Below are 9,566 nucleotides of genomic sequence, written 5' to 3' on the forward strand. Positions count from 1 at the left end.
TTTTTTTTTTTTTTTTTTTTTTTTTTTTTTTGCACAGGCTATTACAACAGCAGCTCCAATACGACTGAGATCTATATCCAGGAAAATTCACCAGAAAGTATCTTTACACCTGTACTGCTGGAATTCCAAGTTGTTCAACAACTAAATCTATAACCTCATTTTACTGTCTGAAACTTTCTCCTGATTTGGTGTTTCTAATACTAGCACCAAGGTTTGCATTGTCTGTAGCCCTTCGTGTAATGATGTTTTCATTACCTGCACATCATAGTATGTTAGTCACGCTGGTAAGGTTAACACCCACGACCAGGTTGCAGTCGAAGAGGTACATGCTGAAGCAGTCAGAGCACTGAGTGTTACATCAACAAGACTCCAGATGAGGTTTCTGCCACCTGAGCTGGTGTCCCAGCAGGCCTGGATAATGACATCCAATAGCACCTCCAGTTCCTTCTTCAGGATGGATCTGAGGAAAGAGCACACCAGAGTCACAATGATGCCAACACACACTGGTGCTAAGGAGTGAGACCTAGGTACTTGAGGCTTCACCAGACTCAGAGGGAGCGGGCTAACACTACCCGCTGCACCTACAACAGTTCAATCACACCACTGTCCTGTTTCATCCCCATGGCTGTGTGACTTAGTTCAAGGGCAGGCAGAACTCCAGTCAGAGCAACACAAGTTGAGGAGACATCTGGACAGGTTCTGACAAAGATCTCTCTACCTGCTTTCGCTTCTAAATTTCTGGTATTAATGAAACCACATGTAATCACAGAATGAAGACTAGACTGCTAGATGGTTAAGGAATACTTAGGAAGACAGAATGGAAAGATTAAAAAGCCAAAGCCTTGATTACATTACTGAGCTGCTAGGTCAAGCCATACTTGAAGCTGGTATACAGTAATGACCTTTCTAGACCTCCATTTTCTCATAAATCAAAGTTAACATGTATAATCTCTATGGATTCTGCCATCCAGGGTTTTTCCATCCTATCAGTCTCCAAAGGATAAATATACTCAAAAAAATACAAGTGCATTATATTTTGTCAGTAAGCATTAAGGAAAACAACATTGTCTATTTTAATGCCACAAAAGATAACTGAAATAGAAAGATATGCAAACAGAAATCCTTAACCTGTACTGAAACTACCCTAATCTCTTCTCTCCCCTCTGTACTTTAGCTAGGTGTTCCTACCCTCTGGGGATTGTTGGGGTGGAAGATAGTGGTTTAGAAAGGAAACAGGTAAGGTGGTCCTGCTTTAGAAGTCTTGAGATTCAGGTCCTATGATTACTGGTATTCTTTGGCCTTGAAGCTGTCATTCAGATTTTAGCCTCTTCTACCCAAACTCTTTGACTTTGGTGTGCCCTTGAGCTCACTCTTTTGCCTTATTCCTTCCCCCAGATCTGACCCCTGAATCCTACATTTAATTTTCCAACATCTCTGCAAGTATACAGTCCCAGCACTAGCCGCCTTCAGTCAACAGAAAGGGTTGATATATTAGCCAAGTGATTCTAGAGTACAGATTAGTTTATCTGTAACAACTGGGCAGAGAGGAAGGAGACCCAAGATGGTTTTTTAGTGGAGGAGTCACTTAATAAAAGGGATTAAGTACTGAAGAAGCCTGAAGGTTTGAACAAATTGTTTGAAACACTGCACTAGCAATTTTGAGCAGAAGCTTTCATGTACCTAGTTTCCTGGATACACAGCCATTTTAAAATGATGTATTTGGACATGTAGTTGAAATCAACACTCTAATGTGAAAATGCATTATCTGGATTCCTGGCTCATATTGCCTTGGGACTCAGGGACCATGCTCTGAGGCCCTGGGCACCTCAGGAGGAGGTTATATGGAAAGAAGCCATACTTTCATGGAAATAGAGATGAAGAGCATGATTCTGGTTAAGTTCATTCTTTCTTTGGGTTTTGCCAGATTCATGGGAAAAGGCAGGCCCTCGTTCCAGTTTTAATCGATTCATTGAACACTGTATGACCAGATAACCTTTGCATACAGAGACAGTGTTCCTTTTCTGAAGGATCTCAGGAGTTGGGGAAGAAAACTGATTCCATGAGGTCCCACCAGGGAATAGAGCGCACCCCATATAACTTAGATGAAGAGACTTCAATGAAAGGATTTCCTACAGAGGTCTGGCTGGGAGGGAGAGGTATCCAGAGAATCAACAGCAGTAAAAAACAATTAGCCTCCCTAAGGATGCAGTAACAAGCAGAGAAAGTAGGGCCCACTGAGAAGGACTCCTACAAGGGCGGCAGACTGAGGAAGATCCAGCTTCTGCCCCAGGAGTGGCTCCAGGAGTGGTTGGGGGCTGTACCTTGACCTCTCCTGCTTACTAGCCTCCTGCTAAGGCCCATCACTAGCTGATCCAGGCTGCTACAGGGAGTCTAGATGGTGCAGTGTATAGAGATCATCTGTCAAGGGAAAGAATAGCCAGAGGGTGGAAAATAGACATAGAATAATTACCCCATTCCACCTCATCTGCCATCCAGCTTCCATTTTTGCCAATCATTTATATAACAAAAATCTCATCTCAAGCACAGGGACACACAAGTGTAATCAACCACTGTAGTATCCTTTCAAGTGTCCAACTGGGAACTAAATTTTAAGATTCGTCACTACCAGTAAATTTCCTATAATGTAGTAGCAAAGAGGAAACAACAATTTAGCATAAAATAAGTGCACCCCATCATCAGGCCTGACCTAAACCAACAGAGCAAAGCAAGCAGGCTGCGTTTAGCAAACAACAGCAGCTTCTTGGTAAACAGGGCAAATGGACTCAAAATGAAGTCTACAACCCCCACACACATGGAAAAGTCCAATGATTGCACATCTGAGCAGACGTCCCATCCATGGGCATCCAAGCCATAAACACTTCACCCCAGATTCCTTAGCCCCTTCAATACCTATGTAAGTCTAATTCCTTTCCCAGTTAATTGCTGATATCTCTTCTCCTAGTGTGAGCCCATCCGCTCACGTATGAAACCTCTTCGAGATAGCTGCTCTCTCCCTCCCAATGTCAGCCCGTCCACACACAGATGTGATAAACTTGGCTTTTTCCAGCTAGCTGCTAAGTCTCCTGATGTTTAGTCCATGTTAACTAGAATAAACTTTCCTTCCAGAGCCTATTTTTGACAAGTGGAGTCTTTATAACACCCATCAGAAGCCGGTGCTAATGATCACAGTTTCCTTCTCTCTTTACTCTCTCCAGGCTCACCTTGTTCTCTACGAAGCACCTCAGCGGCAGAGACCCTGGAACTCTCACCTCAAACTGGCTGAGCCCTTCCCTGTTCTTTCTACGCCAAGTTGCCAATTCTCCACTGAACTTTCTTAATGGACAAAGAGGTTCTCAGAAGTGACTGTAAGAATTCTCTGGTGTCTGAATAGTCCTCTGGCCCCGTGGCATAGAGCAACTCCATTTCCCCTGCTCATCCAATTCAGGGATCCCTCCTGCCCCCATTGGTTCAGTGACATGAGGAATCTCAAAACAGCCAGGAAAGAGGCTCATCCTCCAGCTCCTCAGAGCCATGGCCACAGCCCTCAGTGGGAATTTTCCTCCTTTAGGAATCAATACCCCACACCTGTCACACCTGAGAGCATGGAGTTGGAGAGCATTAGCTGTAATTTCCAGAAGGGCAACTCATTCTCCACTTTGCTCCTGGCCCAGGTGTCCCTGCCGGGAAGAAAACAACACCCAATCCTGACAACAGGATTAGAGCATAAATGGCATCCCACAGGTGAGCTCTCCTCTCGTGGTGTCATCTCCAAACCAGCCTGCTGGGTCCTCCCTGAAGCCCTATGTTGAAAATGACAGAGATGTTGTCACTCTTAATAACTGTATTTGTGTCTCTTTATTGTACTATTTTAACCTTGTCTTAGCTAAGATGGCAACCATGGCTTTTGGCATAGCCCTCACTTATGCTCTGTCTGGTAAAGCTGCTGGACATGGAGAGATAGAAGCCTCTGGCTCTATAATCTAAACTTAAATATGATGATTTGATGCCCACCGCCCAACAGCGCTGTACCTCAGAAGATGGCTCCAAGCGCTGTTCTTCCTCTGTGCTATCCTTCTATGGTGGAGGGCAGAGGGGGATAAGGAAGCCCCCAGAAGCCAGTTGGGTGGCCTGAACCTGCTCTGCATTGTTCCTGCTCCATCCAGATCCACTTCTATCCAAGTATAATTTAACTGAAAAGCTTTCTGCTCACTTACCCCTGTCTCCCACTAACCTATCCCACTCTGTTCCGTTAATCACAGTGTCGTCCAGTTGCAGTTGGTCTCTCTAGAGGATTCTTCTAATTTTCTTGATGGCTATCCAGATCCACCAACCTCCTGATTCCTTCTGTAGCATCCTTAGAGAAGGGGAGAATAACCATCTAGTTCACTGTCCTAGGCCGGGATAAGGGCACAGAGGGAGAGAGGAGACAGGTACAGAGAACCTGCAGTATGGTGTGGCTGGGTAGAGTGGGCACCATAGTAAGGCAGTTAGTTATGTATGGCATGATTCCAATTTGTATGGAACTTCCAAGACAAGAAAATCCATAGAGACAGAATGCAGATTAGTGGTTTCCAGGGGCTGTGAAGAGGCAGGAATGTAGTGTGACTGCTTAATGGGTGTAGGGTTCTTAATGGGTTTGGAGAAAATGGAAATGTTCCAGAATAACACATTGGTAATGGTTGACTGACACTGTGAGTGCCCTAAGTTCCACTGAATTGTAAACTCTAAAATGGCTAATATGATTATTTTATTGTGTGACTTTTATAACAATAAGAAAAAGGAGTTAGATGTTATTGTAATTATGGTGAGAAGACACTCAGGGTTATGTAACTTTAGCAGTGACAGAGGTAAACAGAAGTAACAGAATTGTTTGACCCGGAAGTACTTAGTGCAACTGTTCCCTCTTGCACAGGAGGTGATGGGGTTGGAGGAGAGAGTGGAGGAGATTGGATGCTGACTCCAGAAAGGGACAAAGGCTGGGCGCTGGGCTGTGCACCATTCCTGAATTTTCCTAATTGCTATGGATTTTGTTGTTGTTCATTCATTTATTTTCAATTTCCTGGCATTCTCTCACCTTCATATTTGGAGCAAATACAAATGGGAGGACTCTTCCCTTGTGGGTCTTAGTTATAGGTAGGGGTCTAGTCCCCATGCCCACGTCCCCATGAGGAATGATGCAGAGCACCAGGTGTGTTAGTTACGTTTCTCTCATTGCTGAGATGAGCCAGACTTAAAGAAGGAAAGGTTTATTTCGTTACAATTCCTACAGGTTTTTAGTCCATAACTGGCTGGCTCCAAGGCAGGATGGCAGAGGGGCAACAGTTTATGGTGGCAGAAGGCAGCCAAAGCAACAAGAGCTTAACAGCATCTTTGTGCCCCTTTATCCCATCCAGACTACCAGGATTAGGGCAACGCCAAACTAATCACTCACATGAAGTAGTTCAGTAATCAGACGCCCTTAATCCCAGTGGCACACATTCCAGATTCAGCCCCCTTTGAAAAAGAAAGCCCCACCTCATCCGCATGAGGCTTTGGGGGACATCTAAACACAAGCCATAACGACAAGTGAGAGGTTAAGTGCTCTGGCAGCAGCTGCAGGCACAGTCTGGAGCTACATGATTTGCATATCCTGGTTCTGGATCAGCCTGGCAGGGTGATCCTGGGCCAGCCACTGCACATCCTGCTCTTCTGTTTCTTTTCTGAGCTGGATCACCGGCACCTTTCGCTTTTCAAAACACCTGGTAGTCCAATAAATCCCTTGACCGCTTGAATTAGCCAGAGCTTGTTTCGGTTACCGCTCACCAGGACCCCCACTGCATTGATGTAGCCCTGCTACCTCCCTCCAAAACGAGGGACACGACACATTCTAATCAAATGCCTGTGGCTCTGCTGCAAAACAGAATGCTGTCTGCACCTGATGCTTGTGCCCGCGTGCATGTGCTGTGTGTGTTTCCATTGCAACATCACACAGACGTGAAAACCAAATGCATTTCCATGCCCTGAGTTATCGTATCGATGGTGATGGGCAGGAAGAGCACTGCTTGAGCAATTAGAAGACTGGGCTCTGGGTGTTGTGCAACCTTGGACGCGTAGGTTCCTTCTCATCCCAGGTGAGAAGAGTTGTGAGCCCTTCCACAGCGCTTAAGATTCTGTGATTCAAGAAGCACTACATAAAAAACCATTTCTATTCCATGCCTAGGAAAACAAACTGTTCTCTCACAAGGAGGCTCTGTGTGACTCGGTACCAAACAACTAAGAAATTCAGTTGTTAGTTTGCACCTTATTAAATAATGCGCGGCCTTCATAGATAAGCAGCAAAATGTAATGCCAGCCACATTTCACCCTGCAGTATGTCATCTGCGATGTTAACACTGAGGAGAGCTGTGCTTCCCTGGCACTTCCTGCATGCCACTGCTCTGAGAGCTTTGCATATTTTACCTCCTTTAACCTTACAACAACCTCGTGGGGTAAGTGCTCTTATGATCTCATTTCACGGAAGAAGAGAGGCACAGAGAAGTTAGGTAGCTTCCCAAAGTCACACAGCTGATAGGTGACAAAACCAGTATTCAAATTCAAATTACCTGGCTCCAGAATCCAACCCCTTTCTACATGTGTGCATGCATGCAAAGCACACAAGTGCACGGATTCACATAAAAATTCGTCATTTAGCCAACTTAAAGTATGCAGTTTAGCAGGTTTTTTTTACACTCACAGAATCCATGCTTTTAATGATACACTGTGCTATCTAGCTATGCATAGCATCAAATAAATAATTCGACTTATAGTCGTAGTTACAGACTGGGAGATGGTGAGAGAGCAATCGTTGCTTTCATCTGTTCTCCAGTGTCCAATAGCAGCAGTGCAATTTCCGAATGAAGGTTATAGAGTCAAGGTGTGACAGCTTCCCAATTAGGAAAGCTTCTGCTTCTGGGCCACTTTGGGCCTCCCCAAAAGCTACATCTGAATCAGAAGAGAATCGTCCATCACATATCAGTGCTTCTGCGGAGGATCAGTGCCAGGGAAGCCCACACTGGCTCCAGGCTGGTCTCCGGTCTAACGACATCCCGTCTCCAGTGAGTCCTGACCTACTTCCTCTTTCACAGGTAAGAGCTTTTCACCTCCATCATGACTCAGGCAGAGGGGCAGGAGCTGAGAAAACTGGTCAAGGTTTCCTCTAAGATCCTTCCTGGCCTGGCTGTGCGGTGCCAGTGTCAGGTTGGTGGGTGGCCCTGGACAAGCAGTTCTTAGCCTGGCTAGGGGGGAAGTCGTTGACGCAGCTCTTCCGAGTGCAATCTTCCCTCTCACTGGTCCTGATGTTCCATGTGACCGGCGGAGGCCAGAGTGGCCGGTATATTTGGGGCGCGTGTATTCCAAGACTTCTCTCCCAGATAGATCTCACCTTCCATACCCTCCCTAAATCACCCCTGCCCACCTATTCTTTCCAGAACAGCTGACATTGATTCTGAGACTATTTTGGACCCTAAAATTCTATGGCTCACACATGAATGTATTTCTCGGCCGGGTACTGCTTGAGGGTGTCTATCCTGTGCCAAGCATGGAGACACACAAGAGACGGAGACCCACGCTGACCCAGGCCCTGCCCTCCCGACGCTCTTGACAGGGTGGAGACAGACAGACAAGCCCAGAGCGGCAACACAGCAGGACGGACCTGGGGCGTAGGGATCACTTTACACACTGGGCTTCCCTCTGGGACCCTTCCACTTGCTCTTTTCCAGGATTAGTGATTCCTTTGCCTTCTTTTCAAGGTTTCTATTTCCCGATGATCAAACAACCACATAATCAGCTCTGTCAAGTTCTCCACTCGTTGAATCTACCTGCCTTCTGGGTTCAGACGCAAAGCTCTCCATCCTCCGCGCGCGGCTCCACCCTGTTCTCAATCCTGCGTGTGAGGCCATTTGAATGAGGAACTTGGTTCAGGCCTCAGCTACAGAACATTAATATTCATGGCTAGTACTTGTAAAAAACCTTTATTTCCATCTTTTGTTTCTGTTGAGGGAGGGGTGTCTTCAAATGGCCAGAAATTCCCAATTCCTGTTTATTCTATCCAGGCCTCTATTCTCAGAGTATTTTCTTTTTGGCTCCATTATTTCATCAGCGTTGGCAAGGAAACTTAGTTCTGTTCCTGTCCAAGTGTTAAATGGATGCTCATGTGTCTCTTTGCCACATTGGTATAATTAATTTTATTGCAAATAGGATTTTTCTTTTTTTTCCCCTCTGCATGCAAATGTGGTACCCTTTCAGTGTTTGCATAATAGCAGTAATTCTTTCATTTGTACAAAAGGACATGCATTATTTTGGCAGATAGAGGAGCTCTGATGGGGAGATTATTACATTTCCAAAAGCAAAGAGAATAAATCAGAATTTATCCAGATGCTGACTAAACCTCCCCCGCTCTCCAATACCACTGATCATGAGCCAAGCAAATAACACACCACACTTTCCTCCCAGAGAGCAAACCCTGTGGGACAGAAGGCCCATGCAAGCTCTTCTCCATCTTCTGCTCTTCTTGGCCCTACCCTCTGGCTTCTGGGTTGGTCTGAGAGGGGCGCCAGTGTGAGAATGGAAGATGGGAGGAGAGAGGCTGCTCTCTCTCTTCCCCTGCTCCAGCCCAGCAGTGCCGCAGAACAGCCTGTAGGCCACAGCTCTGTCCTACAGCCCCTTCCCACCAGCTTAGGCCTCACTGGACTCTGACAACTCCCTCCCTTTGCTGTCTCAAGTTAGGCCCTGGAGCTTCCGTATCCCTTACCTAACTTTGTCCAAATCTACATAAATAGTCCTATGCCCAACCCCTTTGATTAGGGCTCTTTCCTCTCAGGACACCGGGCGAAACACCATTTTCCTAACATTTCACTTGGCTTGCTGTGTTCCCCACCCTACCAAAATGAAAAATCCATAGCACTGGGAAAGCACTAAGGAAGCCCCAATCCATGGTCCGTAGACCCCTTTACCTGTCCCCACATTTTTTTTTAATTCCACAGAGCTAGAGAGATACTTTCCTTCAGCACGTCTTGCTTCCCTGTGGCCAGGTCAGTGACTGGCATCTGTTGGTTTTGTGTTTCTGATCACAGCTCCCTAACTGTCCTTGAAGAGCTACCTCTTCTATGTCCATCCTCAGTTCAGGAACTGAAGCTCCCTAGCCTGGTCCCTCAGAGCCTCACCTTCCATAGGCTGCAGTGATTGCTTCAGGGAAGGACAAGTGATCAAAGCTCTGAATCAGATGAAATTCTGGGATTTGGGCTGAAGCAGCTAGAGAGAGGCACTGCCCTGGGAACTGAATAATCATGCAAGAGCCTAGAAATGAAAAGAGGAAAACTGAGGTCTGAGTATATCATTTGAGTCCTGGACCAAACCTAGTCTTGCTTTTGCAATTACATGGGAAAAATTTCTGTTTTTGTAAATTTGCTTAATCTGGGCTTCTGTCCCTGAAAGAACTCTGGTTCATACATTGAGGACAGAAGCTCTTTATTCTCTGTTTCCGTCACAGCCTGGATATGGGGGAAGCAGAGAAGAGAACAGAATTTAATACCTGTGGACCATCAATTGTG

At 45.9% G+C, this 9,566-nt stretch overlaps 2 long non-coding RNA genes across 2 annotated transcripts in view; one reads left to right on the forward strand and one right to left on the reverse strand.

Moving 5' to 3' along the window:
• The window catches only part of LOC104868937, a 17,277-nt gene extending 12,805 nt beyond the window's left edge, over positions 1-4,472 (reverse strand). The window contains exons 1-2 of the long non-coding RNA XR_782135.2: positions 4,215-4,472; positions 256-460 (exon numbers count right to left, since the gene is read on the reverse strand). This is a non-coding gene — a long non-coding RNA (uncharacterized LOC104868937). The remainder of the gene's footprint in view (positions 1-255; positions 461-4,214) is intronic.
• A 109-nt stretch (positions 4,473-4,581) lies between these two features.
• On the forward strand, positions 4,582-8,083 carry LOC104868944. The gene is made up of 4 exons (XR_782138.2): positions 4,582-4,691; positions 6,350-6,467; positions 6,845-7,103; positions 7,767-8,083. It is a non-coding gene; the product is annotated as an uncharacterized LOC104868944 (long non-coding RNA).
• Positions 8,084-9,566: the final 1,483 nt, after the last annotated feature.

The sequence above is a fragment of the Fukomys damarensis genome, unplaced genomic scaffold (assembly GCF_012274545.1).
Source record: "Fukomys damarensis isolate Sample0158 unplaced genomic scaffold, DMR_v1.0_HiC HiC_scaffold_23, whole genome shotgun sequence".
Classification (NCBI taxonomy): domain Eukaryota; kingdom Metazoa; phylum Chordata; class Mammalia; order Rodentia; family Bathyergidae; genus Fukomys; species Fukomys damarensis.